The following is a 10,020-nucleotide window of genomic DNA, read 5'->3' as shown; positions in this document are numbered from 1 at the left end:
GTGTAGAGGAAGAACATTATATATATATATATATATATATATATATATATATACACACATATAGTATATACACTGGGTGAATGTGCAGTAGTAGCAGCAAGCAGGTGAATTCTGTACATTAATATGAATAGATATCTGACTATTTTACAGGATAGTCAATATAAACATATTTAAAATTAAAGGAATTGAAATGGACATTGTGCCTTGGTTTAGTGTCTGGAAGAGTCCTGTCTCAGTCAATTATAGATTATAGATGATGTGAGAGGGCGGGTGTGTGTGTTTAGGGCACGGATGGCTTGGGGATAGAAGCTCCTCTTGAGTCTCTCTGTCCTTGCCCGGAAGATGCGGAACCTTCTACCAGATTGCAGAAGTTGGAACAGTTTGTTGCCAGGATGGGACGGGTCCTTCAGTATCTGCGCTGCTCTAGTCCGGCATCTCCTGGTGTAGGTGTCCTGAAGCGGGGGGAGAGCAATCCTGCAGCAGCGTTCTGCTGTACGGATCACTCTCTGGAAAGCTTTTTGGTCCTTCACACAGCTGTTCCCGAACCACGATGTCATGTTCTGTGTGAGGGGTGCAAAGCCTCACAGATGATGTGCAGCAGTGGGTCCCTCAGTCTGTCCTCACTCTGGACACTTGCAGTTGTCACACATGGAAATCAAATGTGTGATAAGCTGCAGGATTCAAACACAAGTGTGACTTATAAATGAATGTTCATACTTTTATTACACAATCAGAGAGAAAGAAAAAGAGAGAGAGTGCAGGACAGACAGACAGGTGACAGTCTCAGGCGTATACACTGCTACAAAACAGCACAAAAGAAGGAGGATTGTGTTATTACGAAACAAGAAGAGTTCCCAGATGGTACAGTGGACACGTGTGACTCCTGTGATTAAAGCATCTTTCTTTCAGCTTAACGAGTGAACCGTCAGCTCGTTCAAACACACGTTAAAGTCCGTTTGGCTCGACACCACCGAACAGAGGCAGCAATATAACATAGCTAACATTAACAGTGCAGTGAATCCTGCTTGTGCTGTGATATTCAGGACTGCAAACCGAGCAGCATCACTAACTTTCAGCTTGTTGTGTTTGTGGATATATGACTGACTTTAATTATCCATAAAATCATCACATTCTCTGTAAGATTAAAGTCAACTATTGAACGGCGTATATTTTGAAGTAAAGGCTTTAAAACCAAGTTAGTACAAACATCGCTAATGTCACATAACTTTCCCGACATGTGGCCAACAGTAATGTTTTAATGTTCTTCATTATAAAAACATTTGCGCATAAATAAGTGACATAATATTCAGTACTTCTGAAAGTTTACTCTTCGGCGGCTCCGCTTCCGCCTTTTTTTCCGGCAAAATTATCCACACCACCGCCGCGCTATGAAATCTGGGATATGTTGGGCCATGAAGGCTACACCGACCCATCCTTAAAATTCAGGGAAATTAAGGACGCATTTGAGGGCCGCATTTTGAGCAGCCTTTGAATTGGGACAGCCTTCGTCGTGTCGCTGTGACGTAATCGGCCTTAAAATGCGGCCTTTAAGGCTGCAGCCCAAATCCGGTCCTTGGTACTTCCTGGCTTGTGTAGTTACTAGGTAACAAAAGCTCAACACTGCCCCTAGCGTCCTGGAGCACTTCCATTGTGTTTTGGAATTTGCATGTGTTTTGGGGTTTGCAAGTGTTTTGGAGTTCGCATGTGTTTTGGAGTTTGCAAGTGTTTTGGAGTTTGTACACGTTGTCATTAACGTGGCTTCACTCCGCAGCCACGCCGCTTTGCTAGCTAAAACACAGGTGTCGGCATATAAGGACGCTGTCATAGCCTGTCAACCACGTTGATTAGCTGCGTATATACAAATGTGAATCGCATTATTGGCTGGACTATGGGATAAGGTGGCATCGTTCTAATCCCATACGGGAGCATCCAGTCACTTACTGACTAACACTGCAAAACAGAATTGTTAAAGTATTGATTTTAATTTCAATTCAGGTTGGATTTTTTTTGTGCGCAACACAGATTTTTTGTGCGCAGAGACCGTGCCAGCAATGCGCAATTGCGCACGCGCGCAGCTTAGAGGGAACGTTGGCCTCCACTGTGTTTTACAGATGGCTGTGCAGTCTCACTGCTATATCCCTCTCCTGTCCTACTTACATATTGAAGATTTGAAACAAAAAATTCCAATTTTTAGATTAATCTTCCCAGACCTTTGTTTTTCTCTGATCTTTCATTCCAGTTCTTGTGTAGTTCAGCATACCTCACCCCTTTCTCTGCATTTCCCATACTTAAGAATGGTTTCTTTACAGTCAGCCTCCCATTAAAACCATTTTGTCTCTGACAAGACCCGAACTCTTTCATACCCAGCATTTTTTATTTTATTTCTCTTTGCTCTTTGGTTTCTGAGAAAAAAGATATCCACATATGTGGACATTCATTTTTAAATTTCAGTAGAACACCATAAAGTCACAATTGAGTAATGATGTGCAACTCATCTTTATCTGGTGTCTGAACACAGCAGCATTTTCCCAAGTACAAAACCAAAATGGGAAACAACAATTGTGCCCCTTTGAGCAATATGGCTCATTTGAAGTGCTGCTAAGAGTTGCAGGAAGACGTATGTCTGCAACAAAGTACAAAAAAAGTAAAAGATTTCTGAACATCGCATGAAACACAAAACGTTTCACTCCAAAACTGCTACTTCAACTTTTTCCCCCCAGTGAGAACATGTTTGTAAAATTTAGTATTGTGGTCTAGACAACCCACATACAGTATGTGAACGCCAGGTCCTACGAGGTTAACGTCTTAACTTTCAGATACTGTTCATCTGCTGTGGATAATTTAGGCCTCACATTGCTTCTTTTCTCCACTGTCCTCTTTCCTTAGATTTTTTAAGGACACCACACACCATGCTATGATATGCCACACTTTCAGCTAATAGCTCTTTGTTAGTGCAAATACAGCATTTTATGCTTTTCAAACTTTATCTTTGGCCTTTCGTAGATTCAGCTAAAGACACGAGAACAAATGATAAACAGCTTAACTTGAGTTCGATGCCTTTTTATGTTTGAATACTTCAAGTCAGTATTAAGTGGCTCAAGCAAAAACAAATAATTTTAAAAAAAATCCCGAAAATGTGTCAGGTACAAGGACTGGACTTAAAATGATTGAACAGCAGTCAATAACCTTCAGAAACCCGTGAGAACTAAATCTAAAGTGTGTCGTTATCTCATAATCAATCATACTTACGCCATGTAGAGTAAGTCAACCATTTAAAGACAAACCATTTTATGTTAAAAATAGAGCTCCGATCTGATCCCTACACCACAAAGCAAGTTCAACCAGAATACCTTTCTGCTATCTGGATTCACTTATCCCAACATTTACAGCTGAGATAAGCAGTTACATAAATCAACCAAGTTAACTCAGTGTTTCCTTTTCATGAAAGACATCGTGTTAGCAGCATTTGACTCATCTAAAAGGGAAGTTTCACATGTCACGTGACTCTTCTTTCACAGAATTATTGTTATCATTGCCCCCTACTCCAGAGACTTTATCAGACACGATGATTAAAAATCTAAAATAAATTAAAAAACATTTGCAAAAAGGACACACAATTAATCCTGCAATTAAAATAAATAAATAAATCTATATCGTGATTTAGCACACAGAACTGTAGTCACAACCTTATTCAAGATTAGTTTAATCACTGAGTGCGCTCTCAGAGCTGTTTTTTATTTCTTAGGTGACAGTAAACCGGTTTCATTTAAAAATGAAAGCTTACAGTCCCACAGCCTGATAAAGGAGATGTGAAAATAGCTTTGGTATGCCAGCAGATACAAGTGAAATTAATTTGAACATTGTATTTTTGGTGTGCTCTGTGTAATTGCAGTTCAAGTAAAAAGGACTACACAAATCTCTAGTATAAGAAATATTTTTGCATCTAGGTAATCTAAAAGCATTGCTCTTCTGACAAAGGAAATATGGCTTCATGTGTTATCTGCCAAAACTGATCTCAGAAATAGTAGGATAGAGCAAGTTTGGTTCTCACACTGTACTCTTGCATGAATTGCTGATCAGTGAAGGGTCTTTCAACAACAACTGCTTCATTAAATCGAGGTTTAAGGTGCTGCCATACGATTGGTTTCCTTTTTTTAACAAAAAGTAATGAACCATCAATGACACACTGACATTTTGTGATGACCAACTCCAGTCTACCCTACTGCTGGCAATCCAAGGTTATACATTTGTCATAAGTGATGTGTGTTACTGTGAATAAGTTAGAGGGTTGCTAAATCAAGGCTAGCAACCTTAAAAAGGAAGATCCCAGAGACTTTCAAACTGACAGTTCAGAGTCAGGTTGATATGACTGTAGTTCATTTTTCTTCTCACGTGTTTACATAGACTTGCTCACTACTGCACGAATTACTTGTTGGAAAATAGTAAAAGATACAGTGAAATTCTGGCCTTTAATGACATCAGTAACTCAGTTCAAAATACAGTCATGGGAATCTCACTTCTTTTATGGCTTTAAAACAGGATACATTATTAAAGTATGGGACGATCGTGGCTCAAGAGTTGGGAGTTTGCCTTGTAATCGGAAGGTTGCGGGTTCGAACCCGGCTTGGACAGTCTCTGTCGTTGTGTCCTTGGGCAAGACACTTCACCCGTTGCCTACTGGTGGTGCCAGCGTCCGGCAGCCTCGCCTCTGTCAGTGCGCCCCAGGGTGGCTGTGGCTACAATGTAGCTTGCCATCACCAGTGTGTGAATGTGTGTGTGAATGGGTGGATGACAGGTTGTGTAAAGCGCTTTCGGGTCCTTAGGGACTGGAAAAAAAGCGCTATACAAATGCAGACCATTTACCATTTACCATGTAAAGTCCTGAATTTCACTGCTCACATGTAGAATCATTCACAAAAATGATCGCTGGTGTTAAATACACTAGGCATTAGGTGGTGTCTATTACAAACATTACTGATGTTTACTACTTTTTAAACCCATTGATAACTACCTTTAGTTGTCTAAGAGTCTTATTGATAGTTAATTACTTTTTTGTTGCAATTATGCAATTATTGCAATAAAGGAAGACAACACACAGCACAACATAGAGGCAAAAGTGTGACAATCAATCGCCCGTTTACCCTATTGGAATAATCTGGTTACACAGGTTTGAGATGTTTCCCAGGAATAGTAAGTAAGTTACATAAGTCACCAGCATTTGTTGTGTTGTCAGCCAGCATAAGTTACCATGGCGTTATACGTGAACCACGTTTCTACAACAGAAACCTCAGTGTTAACTCTGAGATTACCTGGATCAGACGAAATCCGGCTTTTTTTATTTGGCACCAAATCGCAACTGTGACGTCAAGGTGTGGCCAGCAAAGTTCCCCTCTCTTTTATTGTAAAGAAGTTTGACCACATATTTAATCTGTGAAATAGCTTACCAGAAAACCCAACATGTGCAATTTTAACTGTACATCTCAGTTTTTCTACATGATAAAGAAATACTGTTGTAGTGATTTAAACAAAAAAACAAAACAAAAACAAAAACAAGCTGTGAGCATGACTTTTTGGGCTCGAATTGTAAGAAATAACTTTTTCAAGACAGACTGTCTTGTAATTATAAAACTGAAAATTTTTGTCAAATCGTTTTTTCCCCTTGACAACAAAAAATCAAAAGAAATCAAAAGAAATAGTGAAAAACATTTTTTGAAAAGAAATCCTCTGGGTCAAATCGGACACCCTTCGACACCCCTTCCCCTTAGCTAGCGGAAAAGACAAAGTATCTTGTCATCAGGATTGTGTATCTGGGAACAATGAATGACAAATATTTTATCAGGTATAGTATGACAATGCTATTACCAGGTAGCTTACCATAGATTCCAGCAATAAATAGTGTTTCTGATGATCTGGAAATAATTTCACCCTGGTGCAAACAGAAAGATTTGGAAATCACCAATTTAGAAAAGAAGCAATACAACAGAGGAAGCTATGATTATCTTGACTTCCTTAATGACGATAGAAAGCGATGCATGAGTATGATGTAACAAAACCAAAGGTGCCACCTCAGAAAGTCCTGAAACCAAAGAGGGGTTTCTTGTTACGTGTCTTTTAGATAAAAAAAACAGTAGGGAAAGCACAGCACAAAAGTGAAATAGGCAGGATGTTGGTATTCAGCCTATACGTGGATAACCACATCTTGCCCGTCTTTCATTGAAACGTAAGCGGAGTTTTATGGTCTCACTCACGTCATCAGGAATTCACCTAACAAGAAGTCAAATAGTACTCCTTGATTAGTAAGTAAACCAAACGCTGAATCAGACTATAAAATTCCCAGAAACATGTGATGGAAACCTTAGAGTGTGTCTGTGTCACAGCAGGGTAGGTACTCAGCTTTGTGCTAATACACACCAGCCTGTGTCATCAGGTGTGTTCATGAAAACTGGGTACTATTACAGACATGTACAAAATTGTACATAAAAACACAGGTCTTACAGCTCTATATTAGTATTTTATAAACCATTTGCTAATATTTCCCAGGTGTTTCAGTTATTTATAGGAAAAGGTTCAGTAGCATTAAATCCACATAGATTCTTCTTCTGGTGGGGACTGTGGTGAACAAAATGACGTATGCTGGGAGTAGATAAAATGAAGCAATTAAAAAAAATTTTTGTACCGGTATGCTCTGCTATGCAGTTGCATCAGATTCTCTCAGGCAGTTCAATACATCTGATGTGTTGTGCCTGGTCTGGGGTGCAGTGTGTCAGTGGCAGTGAATCGTAGATTATAAAAGAGATTCAAAGACCTTGGGCACCCTTTACTGAGCAACCAGTTTAGGTAAAGGATCTTTAATGTTGGTGATTGACAAAGTTAACTATGAAATTTCACAATGCAGATAACAGATGAGCAGCACGGGTCCGTACTTTATAGGATTTGTATTTTCTTTAAAAAAATCAGTTTTTTTGAACACTTGTTGATTTTATAAGCTATGTCTGAGTTCTAGTTTGCACTCTAACTTCCTGTATCTAAATTGAGATAAAGCTGAGGTTATTGTACTCAGCCCTAAAAACATCGTAGACACATGATGTCCAACCAGGTGCTTACTCCAGATGGCATTACCTTGGCATTCAGTAACCCTGTAAGGAATCTTGGGAGTTATTTTTGACTAGGCACATGTTTCAGTGCACATATTAAACAAATATGTACTGTTTTCTTGCATTTGATCATTATCTCTAAAATTAGAAACATCCTGTCATGTGATGCTAAAAAGCTAGTTTGTGTATTTATCACTTCTAGGCTGGACTATTGCAGGTTGTTCTAAAAACTCCCTGAAAAGCCTTCTGTTGATCACAAAATGCTGTAGCGAGAGTACTGACGGGGACCGAAAGAGAGATTCATATTTCTCTCAGACTGGCTTCCCTTCATTGGCTCTCTGTTAAATCCTTTTCCTTACATGGGCTGGATCAGGTGACTCTGAATCCTCCTTTAGTTATGCTGCAGTAGGCCTAAGGTGCTAATGCACTAAGTGTTACTCCTTCTCTCACCTCTTTTCACTCACTATGTGTTTACACCACTTTGCATTTAATCATTAGTTATTACTAATCTCCGGCTCCCTTCTACAGTCTATGTTTTGTCCTGTTTCCCTCCCCTCACCTCCAACTGGTCACCACAGATTGGCTGCCTCTCCCCGAGTCTGGTTTTGGGAGGTTTCTGTTAAAAGGGAGTTTTTCCTTCCCACTATCACCAAGTGCTTGCTCATAGGGGGGGTCATGTAATTATTTTCTCTGTATTATTGTAGGGTCTTTGCCTTACAGTATAAAGTGCTGTTGTAATTATTACTCTATAAACAAAACAGAATCAAATCTTACACAATTTCTTTTCTTAAATAGTAAAATGCACCATCACCCCCTCCAAAAAATTTTGCCAATATTAATGTCAGTATGATAATGCAATGTGAACAATCACAATTCAAAGTGGGGATAAGTTCTTGAGAATAAGCTGTTTTTCTGCAATGTGCATATTAGAATTGCAAATATGCTGATTTTAAAAGAGATTGTAATCATGTGCACTTGTTTACTAAAATTAACACTTCACTTACGGTCAACTCACAGCTTATTGTTAACTATAGTGTGATTTAGGGCTGGGTGATATGACCCAAAATTCATATCTCGATATTTTTTAGCTGGATGGCGATATAAGATATATATCTCGATTTTTTTTTTAAGCCATAAAGTAAGAACAAAAAGAGAGTTCTTAGTCAAAGCTGTGTCCCAGATGTCACACAGGCACTTTTATTAACATACAGCACAGATGTACATGAAAAATTACTCAAAATTAAATTATGAGCATTCATTAAATAATAATGCTCCATAAATAAAAGAAAACAAGGTTGTTTTTGTGCTAAACAAAGAGCTCACAATTGTGCAGTCAAAATGTAAACTAAAAGACGCTGAGCGTAATAACAAAGACAGACAGATTTCACAGCTGCTCTGTTCCCAAGTTTTACTGTGTGACTGATAGCCTGGAGTTTGAAATCCGCTTCATAACCGTGTCTCTTACAGGTGCCATTTATGGTCCTTATACACACTAGTGATGTGCGGATCGATCCTGAAATATCGATTCCTCCGATACCAATCATTTATGTTCTAGAATCGATTCTCACATTAAAATATCGATATTTTAGTAATTTAGAGTAAATTTGTAGTTTGTCATTAACAGGAACACAGTGGAAAGAAACTATAACATTCGGATTGCCTACATTCAAAGGAACTACTTCCTCTTCCGCCTTTCATAGTCATGTGCGAAATACGGCTGTATAAATGTCTCGCAGCCCCTTGGCGCGCGCACTCACAACAATGGCTGAGCGTAATTGTGCGGATGTATTTTACCTCCACAAACAGCTGAGCCGTGGTTTGCAATAAATGTGGCAAAAAAAGTGAGGTGTTGTGGCCATACTTGCCAACCTTGAGACCTCAGAATTAGGGAGACATTCAAAAGGGCTGTTTGGGCGGATAAATATATTTTACAGGGTTTATTTATCGGATAAAATACGTTAAATGTCACCGTTATTATTGGCCGGCCCGGAAACAGCGGGGGTGTCCAAATTCAGAGGCTGCTTCCACCTGAGGACCGGCCTTCGCGGTCTAAAGAAAGCCGGGTAGTACGTCACGAGCTCCCTCGGTGGAGTGAAACTCTGCCGTCTGCTCCTTGCTGTCTAAAATATAACCGGACACTGACGTAAACTCTTCTGTTTAATCAGTTTTCTGTTTGACGTTTATTCAGCTGTGTGAAAACCCCGGAGGAACCCTCCCGAGGGAATAATAAAGTTTAATTTAATTTAATCTAATCTAATAACTTTAATATCAGCCAAACCGATTTACTCACGAACAAATAAAACACTGAAAAAGCCAAACAAGAACATTTTTAAGTTATCAAAGTGACTTGTACATCATGTTTAACCCGAGTGGTGAAAGACCGCAGGGGTTTGAAGACGATGTGTCGGTCGGCTCAGATATTTGAAGTTTACACAGCTACATTCTCACCTGAAAATATGTTAAAAGTTTTTTTGCGACCCAGAAAGAGAAATAAGAGTGATATTAAAACTAAGTCGCTGCCGTCATTGTTGGAAACTGGAATTGGCTGGGCCGCGCTATGAATTCTGCGATATGGTTTTTCAACTTTGTTGTCCGGGTGGAAAATCTGGAGAAAGGTGGGATTCTCCCGGAAAAATCGGGAGGGTTGGCATGTATGGTTGTGGCAACATCACTAACCTTGTCAAACACCTCAGAGTAAATCATATCACAAAATATGACGAGCGTATGTTGAGGCGAACTGAAGAGGAGGAGAGGGACAGGTGCTGCTAGGGTGAGAGTCTCTCACGGAGTCCTTTAGTCCTCCAGGCAGGCAAGGTGTTCAAATAGCACACAACTTTAGTTTTTTTATTTCTATATGATGAACTCTGCATTATTAAGTGATAAGAAGAAGGTATTCTGATGTCCTGTAATCATTATGACGCTATAA

Source organism: Maylandia zebra, linkage group LG18 (assembly GCF_041146795.1).
Source record: "Maylandia zebra isolate NMK-2024a linkage group LG18, Mzebra_GT3a, whole genome shotgun sequence".
Lineage (NCBI taxonomy): Eukaryota > Metazoa > Chordata > Actinopteri > Cichliformes > Cichlidae > Maylandia > Maylandia zebra.
This window is presented reverse-complemented; position numbering follows the sequence as displayed.